Source organism: Rutidosis leptorrhynchoides, chromosome 8 (genome assembly GCF_046630445.1).
Source record: "Rutidosis leptorrhynchoides isolate AG116_Rl617_1_P2 chromosome 8, CSIRO_AGI_Rlap_v1, whole genome shotgun sequence".
NCBI classification, from domain to species: Eukaryota; Viridiplantae; Streptophyta; class Magnoliopsida; order Asterales; family Asteraceae; genus Rutidosis; species Rutidosis leptorrhynchoides.
Window position 1 is genome coordinate 228832910 of NC_092340.1, and position 13086 is coordinate 228845995.

The 13086-nt window shown below is 32.1% G+C and overlaps 1 non-coding gene across 1 annotated transcript; it reads left to right on the forward strand.

Annotated features, from left to right (window-relative positions):
* Positions 1 to 11392: 11392 nt before the first annotated feature.
* Positions 11393 to 11499, forward strand: LOC139865102 (small nucleolar RNA R71). The gene has a single exon (XR_011764629.1). It is a non-coding gene; the product is annotated as a small nucleolar RNA R71 (small nucleolar RNA).
* Positions 11500 to 13086: the final 1587 nt, after the last annotated feature.

Below are 13086 nucleotides of genomic sequence, written 5' to 3' on the forward strand. Positions count from 1 at the left end.
CATTTTTGAAGAAAAATAATTCTTGTTCAAAATAGTCACAACCTAGTGTTTTTTGTTTCAAATTATTATTACCACTAAGTAGCATTTTCTTTGACTATATGAGTTTCGAGAATACCTATTGAGATGCTTAGAATCTAATCTTAATCTTAGATATTATGTTTATCGCTTAAGGCTCTAAGATATGTAACAACCTATGTATTCTAGCATGTGAGGTCAATTAATCAAGCACACATCAATCAATAACTCATGTCATTTTTCATGCAAGGATTCAAGGCACAAGTAATTTAAATTATCACATACAATGCATGGCAAGTTTCAAGGTACTTCTATTGTGTACTTATAGTTGTGATTTTGACCCAACCCCACATTTTTCTTTACATACTTAATAGAGAAACTTATTTTTCAAAAGATTAACTTGGTTTATTTAAAGAATGTTTCTTTGTTCACGTTTTCCATTTTAATCATTGTTTTGTTGATTATCACAACATTTAAAGTACACAAGCTTTATAATATTAAATGAACCTATTTGTGGATTTTTTTAGAAACAAGTGATATCGCTTCAAAACGTCTGTTATGTTTGTCGTGTAACGAGGTCGACAGAACGAGTCTCAAGAGGATGCTAGTCTATTTAATTTATATGTGCCGGGCCTAAATCTATTATTCCTTCCTATGGGTTAGCAAGAGCAAATATGACCTAGGGTCGTTCCTCGAGCGGTCGAATTTGAAACGGAGTTTATTTAGATAATTCAGTGATTAAGATGTGGGTTTGTACACAATTTAGTATCCAATATTAGTGTCCAGGTACACCTTATGTGGAGAGGCATGATCCTTTTGGTTCAAATAAATTGGCGACTGTTCGGAAAATCCAACAACCAAGTCCAAGCAGTTTATTCGTAGACACCCCTTTATCTTAGACGACCCTTCCTAATCCATAAGGATGAATACAATAACATATGATTACATTGCGAGCTATTTGACCTCTATATGATACATTTTACAAACATTACATTCGTTTTTAAAAGACAACCTTTCATTCTATCAAAAGTTAACAGGCATGCATACCATTTCATAATATCTAACTATAAATGACCTAATTTGTCATTTGCTTAATGATAATCTTTATTGAACTCAACGATTTGAATGCAATGTCCTTTGAAATATGCCATGAATGACTCCAAGTAATATCTTTATAATGAGCAAATGTACAGCGGAAGAATTCTTTCAAACCTGAGAATAAACATGCTTAAAAGTGTCAACCAAAAGGTTGGCGAGTTCATTAGTTTATCATAAACAATCATTTCCATTATTTTAATAGACCGCAAGATTTCATATTTCCATTCTTCATAAATATACATCCCATACATAGAGATAAAAATCATTCATATGGATTGAACACCTGGTAATCGACCTTAATAATATGCATATAGAATATCCCCATCATTCCGGGACAACCTTCGGACATGATAAATTTGAAGTACTAAAGCATCCGGTACTTTGGATGGGGCTCGTTGGGCCCGATAGATATATCTTTATGATTCGCGTCAATTAGGGTGTCTGTTCCCTAATTCTTATATTACCAGACTAAAAAGGGCATATTCGGTTTAATAATTCAACCATAGAATGTAGTTTCACGTACTTGTGTCTATTTTGTAAAACATTTATAAAACCTGCATGTATTCTCATCCCAAAAATATTAGATTTTAAAAGTGGGACTATAACTCACAATACTGTATTTTGTAGTAAAAATACATATGACGACATTGAACAAGTGTAGGGTTGGCCTCAGATTCACGAACCTATATCAATTATATATATTAACACACATAATTGTAATCAAACAAATAAATTGATTATTTATATCAATAACTTATATGTTTCATTTATTCATTTTATATATTTTAAATAAATAAAAATATTAAATTTTGTTACGTTATATGTATTAACTATAGTGTTATATAACTAAAAATCATTTGATAAAATAATATTAATAAAAATAAATAAAAAGTTGTATTACCTTATAATAATAATGTTAGTAAATATACTTAATAATGATAATAATAATAATTATGATGCTAAAAATAATAATACTTATAATAATAATAAAATTGATAATAATAATAATATTAATGATAAAAATAATAATAATAATAGTAATGAAAATAATACTTTTAATGATGATAATTTTAATAATAATGACAGTTTTAATATTAATACTTATATAATGTTCCAAATGATAATTCTAACTCTACTAATAATAATAATAATAATAATAATAATAATAATAATAATAATAATAATAATAATAATAATAATAATAATAATAATAATAATAATAATAATAATAATGATAAAGATTTATACCCTCATGTCTCATTTTATGTGATCATCCTCATCACTAATATCATCATCATGAACCATCATAATATTATCATCTTCCTCATCTTTACTTATCATCATTATAAGTAATAACAACCAATTAACCCAATATCCGTACTTACTCAAACACCAATCCATTTTAGTAGAATGACAATTGGTCACAAAATGATGATTAAGTTTCCCCTGTTACGAAAGCATCTTTGTGGGATCACATAATTTCTTCATTTTAAAAAAAATGTCAATTCTTTGTCCCCCACTTAACTCAAATACTTGCTTTCCATTTTACTAATCCATTACCTACATGATCTTGTTCCCTTTATTTTGTCACCATGAAAATCAAATTATATATTTGATAGGTAAGTCCATAATTTAATATTATTATAATTATATTTGTAGTAAATCAAATTTTCGTCTGTATCACAAAGTTGCATACTCATCATTTGTTGATTTTCTCATGATGGTTCCAAATAACAAGTTTATTACATGTTCAGTGGTTTTGTTGCATTCGATCCTTTCTCAATTACAACATTCACCGCCATCATCAACATCTTCATCATCAACATCTTCATCATCCTAACATCTTTCCACAACCACAATTATATTATCATCTTCATACATCGCTGAACAAATAAGGAAAAAGAAATGCAACAACGGCTGCAGGTCTGTTGCATTAGCGAACAATAAAAAAAATTATATACGGGGTTTGTAGTGTAGCTGTTCTCGTCGAAAATAGCAGTAGAAGCAACAACAAAATAAGTGGTTTTTGAGTGGTTTAATATGAGGTTATGGAGATCAAAATAGGCAAGAACAAGCAGTGGCTCAATCGACGCCTTAAGGTGGTTTTGTGGTGAGGCGGCTGGCAGTTTTTGTGATGTTTTCTCAGACAGAAATAAAATAGAAGACGAGTAGTATGCAGCAGCAGTTAATTGTAGTTTAATGTATGGCTGTGGTGATGGTCTCGTGTTGTGGATTTAAGGAAAACGTGGTGGTTGTTGGCTCACGGGTGGTGGTTGCCATGGTGATAAAAGGAGAGAAAACAAATGGTTTTTCAAGTGGGTTTGTGATGGTGGATCATGGTTGATGGTAGTGATGGGTTTTATGATTCTAGTGTCCAGGCATATTCTTAAAGAGCGGTCCGAGTTTAATTTAATAAGATTCAACGCAAACTTCATGTGCAGCTTACAATCACAAATATGTGCAATGAATTTTATGGCGCAATTCATGAAGGTGCGTTCGACATGTAGTTTATGAAAACATGAGCAGCAAGCTTAAACTTACATATGAATGGTTGAGTGCATGTGTGGATGATGGTGTTCCTACTCGACCTCGAACATATGTAACACGATGATGGGATGTGCGATTAAAACCTAGACCATCAGGATATTAATTGCAAATGGTAACTAGCTAACCTAGAGTTTGATTTGGTGTGAAAGATATTTGGGTTGTAACACAAAACAGAAAAGTAGAAGATATGATGTCTAATTCTGTGATGCATGCATATGTTATATAATTTTAATAATAATAGTATAATAATAACACTATTCCTTAAATCAATTAAGTAAAAGAAACGCGTTAGAATAATTAGCCGCCCCTCAATTAAATATCTTTGCCGACAGTTTTAACACAGAGGGTATATCGTGCTCCGTTGTTAATCAGTGGCGGATAAAAGTCTTCAGAAAAATCTCAAATTTTTATATTAAATGTCTTTATTTATATTGGTCATTAATTTGTTTAAAATTATAAAATAGAAATTGACTCAACTATCCGCGCTCGATCTCGGGTAAAATATATAAAATGTTAAAACTTAATAATTAGATCCTAAATACACTTCTAATGAATTTATAATTTATATCACTCATTTTCGGATCATCATTTATTTTAAAATCATATAAGTTCGTATTAAACTTGTCTAAATATTAATCGAAACTTCCAACGAGTATTACAAGTAATAAATATATTCAATAAACTTTTATATCTATATATAGATTCATTTTAATAATAAATTTTAGTATATCTTATATTATTTTATTTTACAAAATTAATTCTAAAAACTAGATAATATAATATTTTAAATTATATTTCGAATTAATATATATATTTATACTTTTAAATATATATTTATCTATTTACAAATAGTTGTTCGTGAATCATCGAGAACAGCCGAAGGGTAATTGAAACAGTTCTAAATTTTTGAGACTCAACCTAATAGGCTTTGCTTATTATGTCGAAATCATATAAAGATCAAGTTTAAATTTGGTCGGAAATTTTCGGGTCGTCACATTATCCGGAATATCAAATTGTGTAAAGTCAATAGTTGGGTTGATATAGTTTTATAATTGTATTTAAAATAATAAAGCAATATAATTAAAATAAGCTAGCTACCACGCAACAGCTAAGAACACAGAAGACGTGGTTCACCATGATTTAAGATAACGTAGTGTCGGGATGATTGCGAGACACTCATTGGATAAATACACTTTGGTGTAAACACTAGATTCCCTACTAATTGATTTCTCGATTTAGCATGTCACGAGGAACTAGGCTATCGTGATTCTGATCGGATGGACTATGCTCAACTTCCGATGCTTATCCGGTAAAGGATCTAAGCGGCCCATCTTAGATACAATGCATACCTTGGGTGCACGAATAAAGTAGCATAGCCATAAAAAGATAATATCCAACCTTTCTTAACACCTTGGCGTATTAACCAAGTGAGTGTTTATGATTGTGTTCCGTATTCCTTTCTATCAATGGTTTAGTAAAATTTGAGGTTTTCTAAACAGGTTAGAACCTCTGATGGTTCTCTGTCATCCTTACAGATTTATAAGCTTAGTTTGTATTGTGGTGCGTAAAATTCCCATTTATGACTTAAACCAGCCCTTACGATCTGCCCAATAAATCCCTTAGTTATCCACCATGGACTCCACTCTCGGTATTTCCTAGAATATACTTCTCATATAGAGGTTCCCTAATGTACTTACACTTATGGTGGTTCCATAGCTTCTAATCTTGGCCATGCTCAAGTGGTCCCGTAGTATATCAACACTGTACTCTACTGTTGGACAGTATTTCTTCGAGTCTTATTGATGTGGTAGCGGGGGTAAGGTACGAAATAGTTATATTTTTGTTATGAAATACTATTAAATACGATACAATTTTACACAAGTTATTTTATTTATTTACGGATGGGATATACCTAAACCTTGCTACAACACTATAGGCAGTGTACCTAATCGTTGAGTAGTGTAGTTTTTAGTAAGTCCGGTTCGTTCCACATGGAGCTAGTGAAAACGTACTATATTTTTATTAACTATATTTATATAAATATATAAGTAATATTATTATTGTTATAAAAGGGGGTTTACCGTTTAATGACCGGTTTGTCGATTTTGAGACTTTAAGGGTAAAGATAAATGACGATAATTAAAGTGTGTAAAATAAATAACAATATTTAAAATTACAATAAATAAAATGACAGTAAATAAAAGTACGATGAGATATAAAATAAAAGAATTATGCTTATTTAAACTTCCGTAATCATGATGTTTGACGTTTTGATTTTAATTTATTACTCTGGGTTAATTGTCCTTCGTCCTGGTTTATTTGATACGTCTATCTAGTTTTTGTCCATAATAGTCTATCGGTCATAAATATAAAGTGCGAGTGTCCTCGTCAAATTACCCTTATACCCGAAGTCAAATATTCCAACTAATTAAGGATTTAAACTGTGACGCAATTATCACTTCTGTCAATAATTACGCCAGTTATCACTGTATGTAATCCAACCCTGTTTTAATTAGTTTATGAATATTAATTCATCCACTTGATCAGAATGAATAATCAATTACCCAACCTAATTGATTAATTAAATGATTATAACAGATTCCATATGAACATCACTAAATAGGACAACCATAATCATTATTAATTATTAGGTTAATTAATTTGAAGATAGGTTCGACAGACTCCAATGAGTTGTCACTCAATTAGACAATACCCCCCATGTATTAATAGTCAATAGTCCAATTTCCACAAGTGTCGGTCTTTTGCCCAAACCTTAATTATGGTCCAAAGTTCAATAACCCCGTCTTAATATTTTAGCCCAACATCACGATTACTTCGACTTAAATAAGCATAATAATAACTTAGTTACGATACATTAATTTAAAAAGGAAGAACATAGCTTACAGTGATTATTTTTGCGTAGCGTTACACGGACAGAGTTCCGACTTAAAACCCGTAAAACATTTCTTACAATAACCCAACTAAACCATAACTTATTATTAATCTTAATTATAATTAAAATTATAATTATAAATATATATTACATAAAGAGAAAGAAAGATTGAAAAAAAGTATCTATTGAAAGCCTCCGAATGCGTTGCTTTTATAAGCAAATATTGATTTGAAATTTTCACTTATGACACTTTAACTATGCTCAATTAACAACTTTTTATTATTTATTATTATTCTTATTATGAATTATTTAAATATTATATTATATTCTTGTGCATAGTTGACTTGTACTTTCAGCTCCGTTGCGTCGAGCGTTGAAAGTTAGTTCATGTCTCGGTTCCGAATTTTCGAACGCCTTTTCGTATAATTTAATATCTTGTACTTTGCGTTTTGCGGCTTGTACTTTTGTAATTTTGAGACGTTTCTCATCAATAAATTGAACCACTTGGGTTGTATCTTGTACATTTGAGCTTTTTGGTCATTTGTGTCTTCAAATCGTCGAATCTGTCTTTTGTCTTCACCTTTTATTATTTAAACGATAATTACTTGAAATTAGAACAATTGCAACTAAAAGCTTATCTTTCTTGAAGGATAATGCTATGAAATATATGTTCATTTTTAGCATTATCAAATATTCCCACACTTGAGCGTTGCTTGTCCTCAAGCAATATAGAACTTGAATATAACTTTACTAGAATCACTTCTTTATTCTTCATACTTTGTACATCAGTGATTTCAATACGGCGGTATGAACAATGATAGTAACGATGTGGTTTACAGTCCCACATGACTATGAAAATTTAGATCCTTTAAGGAAATCGGATCTTTATGAAAATATTTGATCTTTTGAAAATTCAATCTAGCTTTTACCCTAGATAAGTTTTCTGATTTGACCCACCATCGGTGTTGCAAAATATATTTGTGGATCAATATTTTGGCTAAAACTTTTAGGTTCGTGTAATCCACTGCTATCCCTGTATTGGAAAGCACACATCCAGTTTACTTGTTCCGTATATTACCTTTCGGCAAACTACCGTCCGGTTGTAAAGGAAAGCGATGAACAAGAAACTGTTAAGGCACTGTCTAATGACATGCTTTTGTTCATGGTCCAAAAACGTGTCGAATGCTAGTACTATCCTTTGTAGGAGCAATAGTAAAGATCATCCTATAATTTTTCGGTCTGGCACAAGGTCCTGTCTTCGACCATGCTATGCAACCACTGTTCTTACGGTTGACACCCGATTTGGTTCAAGTGACCTAATAAATTTCGGTAAATTCTTATGATTTTACGTTCAATGGTAATGAACGCATTGAAAATAGGTTTTTAGAAAATAAATCGTTTGTATTTTTGATCAAAATATTTTCTCGATTCAAGCTCGAGTTTAGATATCATTGAATTCCATGAGTTTGTAATTCTCAATCTTTATGGTCAATCTCAAGGATTGAGTAATATCAGGCTTAAAAGCTGATTTTTAATCTTTAAGGAGATTATCCTTTCTGGGGGTCTGATTCATTAGTCTTATCAAGCTAATTTGCACGGCGCCCTCCCCATTTTACGAGACAGATCCTCTCATGGTTAGGATAAGTCTGACCACTTGGCGACCCTGTTTGATTATGAAGTCCGTAGAATTCCTGCTGATTTTAGAGATGACTTTTCTCGATTTTTCGTCAACATACAGCTGGCCTGGACGACAACTTCCTGACCTAAATCAAGAAGCGCGTGTCTTTTTCGGAAGACTTTACTTCCTTTTAATGATGGAATTGATTCATCGTGTAGATCCATCTATTCTTTTAAAAGTATTACAATAAATCGGGTAAAACTGATTAGTATCGTCCAAAACAAAAGTACCTACAATAATCTTGTACAAAATATGTGATATATGTTTTAAAGAATTTGGTGAATTCTTCCCACACTTAGCTTTTATTTTATCTTTCTTTGCCTTTTTATTCTCTTCTATTCCATTTTAAATGAATTCTAGCATTTTGGGTTGTTTCTCAATTTATGTCCTCGAGGTAACAATAATTTCGGTATTAACACCTATTTTTATCGTTCATAAATATGTATAAACATGTTTTTGAGTTCATTTAATTGAAATTTTTTCAAATTTTCACAAAATTTGGCAATTAAACTAAGTGTAAACCTGAGAGAATTTATAACTCTTCCTCACACTTAAGATCATGCAATGCCCTCATTTGCAAGAAATCAGTAAAAATTTAAATTCATGAGGGTGATTAGCGTAGAAAAATGAATAAAAATACCGAGTTTGCAAACATATTATTGTTATTTCACATTTGATATTTTGCGTCTTGTCGTCATAATTAGTAGCTTTTGCTGAACTTAATGACAGTCTTTGAAAGTGCGATGTTTTACACTGTAATGTTCATGATAAAATAAAAACATATATATACATATTTTTGAAGTTGGGTATATAACCCCACGTTCAAAAATTTATAAAATCTAATATTTTTTTGGCATACTTTAAATCAATAAAATTAAAAATAATGATAACGAAATTTGTCGCCCCGCCCTCGGGTAAAGTAATTTCGGTTCAACGACCTAATCTTCAACTCACGACGAATTTAGAAATCATTTTTTTAACTTAATGAAATAAAGTAAATTTTATTTTTAAATTCACACAAAACTTAAATTTTAAAAAGAATATTAATTTTATATAAAACCTAAAAAAATAAAAAAATTTTGAATGGGGGGAGAAAACTAGTTCTTTAGTGTCTGCTAGTGGAAAAGACCAATCGGATTCCATTCTCGGAACTACACGAGAACAGAGCAACTAACTCTAGACATCATTTTCTTTTTAGAACATTTGAATCTCCCCACACTTGGGTAGTTGTGGTGTCGAAATTGTGATTAACTTCATCGTCAATTTCTCTTGGACCATAATCAACTTGCATATCCGTTACTTTTGCTTTAAGCCAGTTACCAGCTTCTTCCGTAATATCCACAAATTCAACTAGTTTCGCCTTTTCTTTAGGCGACAGATTGGATACTAACCGGTTACATAACTTAAAGTTACCCTTACTTCTAGCATCATAAACCCGTTTAAAAAGTTTCTTCATTGAACTGTTAATAACGGGGTCATTTAATTTCGTATCAACAACGGGGTCCTTTGTTATCAAGTCATCATTAGGTGTTACTTCATTTTCCCTACAATTAGGCATTTTATTATTGCTAAGCACTACCGTTGGAGTTGGTAAAACAACATGGTTCTTACCAATCGTTTTTGCTGGTTCAACGGTTTTGATTGGTAGAGATTTAGACTTTCGAATCATAAAGGTGATCGATTTCTCATTATTACTAAGTGTCATTCTACCCTTTCTTACATCAAATAACGCCCTGGTGGACGCTAAAAATGGTCGACCTAAAATTAGAGGAATGTTTGAGTCCTCTTCTATGTCAATGACAATAAATTCGACTATAAAGGTTAAATTACCTATTTGAACGGGTAGGTTGTCAGCAATTCCAACTGGGTGCTTAATGGTTTGATCAAGGAGTCGAACACTCATATCCGTTGGACTTAACTCACCTACTCCTAATCTCTTATATAATGAAAGAGGCATAACACTTATACTCGCACCTAAATCTGCTAGTGCATCATACATGACACAGTCACTAAGTAGACAAGGAACAATAAATTCACCCGGATCACCTACCCTAGGTGGAGGTTTTGGTGGAACTGTCTTCACCGGGTTTACTTCTACGGTTTTTGTTTCTTGCACTTTATTATTATTATTCTTCTTCTTCTTTCCAAAGGTATCACAAACTCTATTACCTATTACTTGCTCATACTCAACTCCTTTTCTTGGAAACGGGATGGCTGGTTTGTATGGTGCCACCACTGGCTTTACATACTCGGGTGGTGGTGGTGTTGTAACTTCTTCATTGTTACTCACATCTAAAACCTTCCCATCTTCTGGTGTTGGTTTTTCAGAATTTGTTGAAACCATGTTAACATTTTCATTTCGAGGATTTTCTTCAGTATTACTCGGTAGCTTTCCTTGTTCCCTCTCACTCATCAATCTAGCAAGAGTACCTACTTGTTTTTCTAGATTCAAAATGGAAGCTTGTTGAGTTCTAAGTGACTGATCAAACCTCTCATTCGTTTGGGTTTGAGTTTCAATAAATTGTGTTTGAGATTCAACTAGCTTAAATACCACTTCTTCCAGATTTGACTTTTTCTCTTCGGTTTGTTGTGGTAGTTTATACAAGCCAGGTCTTTGTTGATTGAAAGTGTTGTTTTGAGTTGGTTGGTTATTCGGACCTTGTTGGGTATACGAGTTATTGTTGGGTCCATTTGGATTGTAAAGAATGTTTTGATTTCGATTAAAGTTTGGCCTTGGCGGTTGATAATTATTTTGATAATTATTTTCCTGCCTTTGGTTCATGTAGGAAACATTCTCACGTTGTTCCATCGTTTGTTCAATGTTACAATCTTTTGTTAAGTGTGGTCCATCGCATTGCTCACAACTGATTCGTATTGCGTGAATATCTTTATTCATCTTTTCCATTCGTCTCTCGAAAGCATCTATTTTTGTGGAAACGGAATCAAAGTTATGGCTAGAATCAGCTCTAGCCGCTTTAGATGAATGATATATATCTTTCTCTTGGTGCCACTCATGAGAGTGGGATGCTGTGTTATCAATTATCTTGTGAGCTTCGGTTGCAGTTTTCTTCATAATGGAACCACCAGCTACTGTGTTGATGTATTTTCGTGTGGCGATGTCGACGCCTTTATAGAAGATTTGCACTATTTGAAAAGTATCTAGACCGTGTTGAGGACATCCTCTTAACATCCTTTCGAATCTTGTCCATGCCTCATATAACGTTTCATTTGGCTTTTGCACGATTGTGGCAATTTCTCCTTGAAGTCTCACGGCTTTAGATGCCGGAAAGAATCTTTGAAGAAATTTTTCAACCAAAACATCCCATGTGTCAATCGCTCCTTCAGGTAACGATTATAACCAATCTCTGGCTTCTCCTTTTAAAGTCCATGGGAATAACATAAGATAAATAGTTTCATCCTCAACTTCTCGGATTTTAAATAGATTACAAATCCTATTAAAAGTTCGAAGATGTTTGTTTGGATCTTCTTTTATTGTACCACCAAATTGGCACTGATTGGTGATCATGTGTAGGATTTGTCCTTTGATTTCAAAATCTGATGCTCTAACATCTGGCTGCTTAATGGCGTGACCTTGGCCCGTGCGTATGGCTCTCATTCGGTCTTCCATACTTTGAGGTTCTGTTATTTCCATGTTTGAATTTGTTGAATCTGAATCACTAGAAGATTTTGATTTAATGGTTTCTTCCTCGACAATCTCTGATTGTATGATTTGTGGTTCAGAAGGAATGATTAGTGGATCAGGATCTATGAATTGTCCCTCCAGATTCTCAATTGTGAGATTGGGTTCAAAAATTTGATTATCGGAAATTTGAGTTGGAGTACTTGGTCGACTAGATGACGATTCTAAAGAAAAATCAACGGCGACAATGTTTGATAAATGTCTTGATCGAGTTACAGGTGGTGAACGTACAAAAGGTGGTGAACGTTTTGCTCGGTGCATTCACTGAATATCCTATTAGTTATAAAAATAAAAATTATATAAGTTATCAAATTAATAGACTTTTCTGATTTTGCCCACGTTTCGAATAGCCAATAGATGCAGCAGGTAGCCAGGACCCTTTAATTCGGAAGCCCACAACTCGCCACTAACAAATCCAACTATTACTACGAACCAGAAAATTTTGGATGTCTATCAATTTAACCACTTAAAATAATTTTTCGTTTGAAATTTAAAGAAATTTTAGAGAAGAAATAGAAAATTCTATGTCCAAAAAACTAGAGCGTCGAGAAATAAGAAAGAAAAAGAGCGCGTCGAAAAATGTCGAAAAATAAAAGGTTGAAAAATAAGAAAATTGTAGCGCGTCTAAAATTAAAAAGGGATTCTAAACGAAAAACGGGAATTACTTAAAAGGATACTAAAATTTTAACACGGCGTCGCAAAATTTTAAGGCACCTAAATTTTAGTCTAAAGATAAAGCACTTAAGGGATTTTACGGCAAAGCCTAAAAATCTAAAAGTATAAAAATAACTATGGCAAAACTAAACTTAATACTAAAAGTTGTGACTGAGTCTAAAAAAAAAAAAATAAAAAAAAAAAAACTTAAAATAAAAACATTTTTAAGTCGCACTTTAGTTGGAATATTTGGTGTAATAGTTAATGGACTTTAGTCATTTTGAGAGTTGTACTCTCATATGAATTCAAAAACGTGTGTGGCCTGACTTTAAATACAAAATCTTAAGGATTTTTTTTTTATATTTTTTATATATTTTTTTTTTGCGTAGTGTAATTGTATCACTTTTAGAGAGCAAAAGTTATCAAGTTTTATGAGCCACCACTAGTCAATGATCGGTCTATTATCTTGTCTTATTATATACCGAATGCATTAAACTTGTA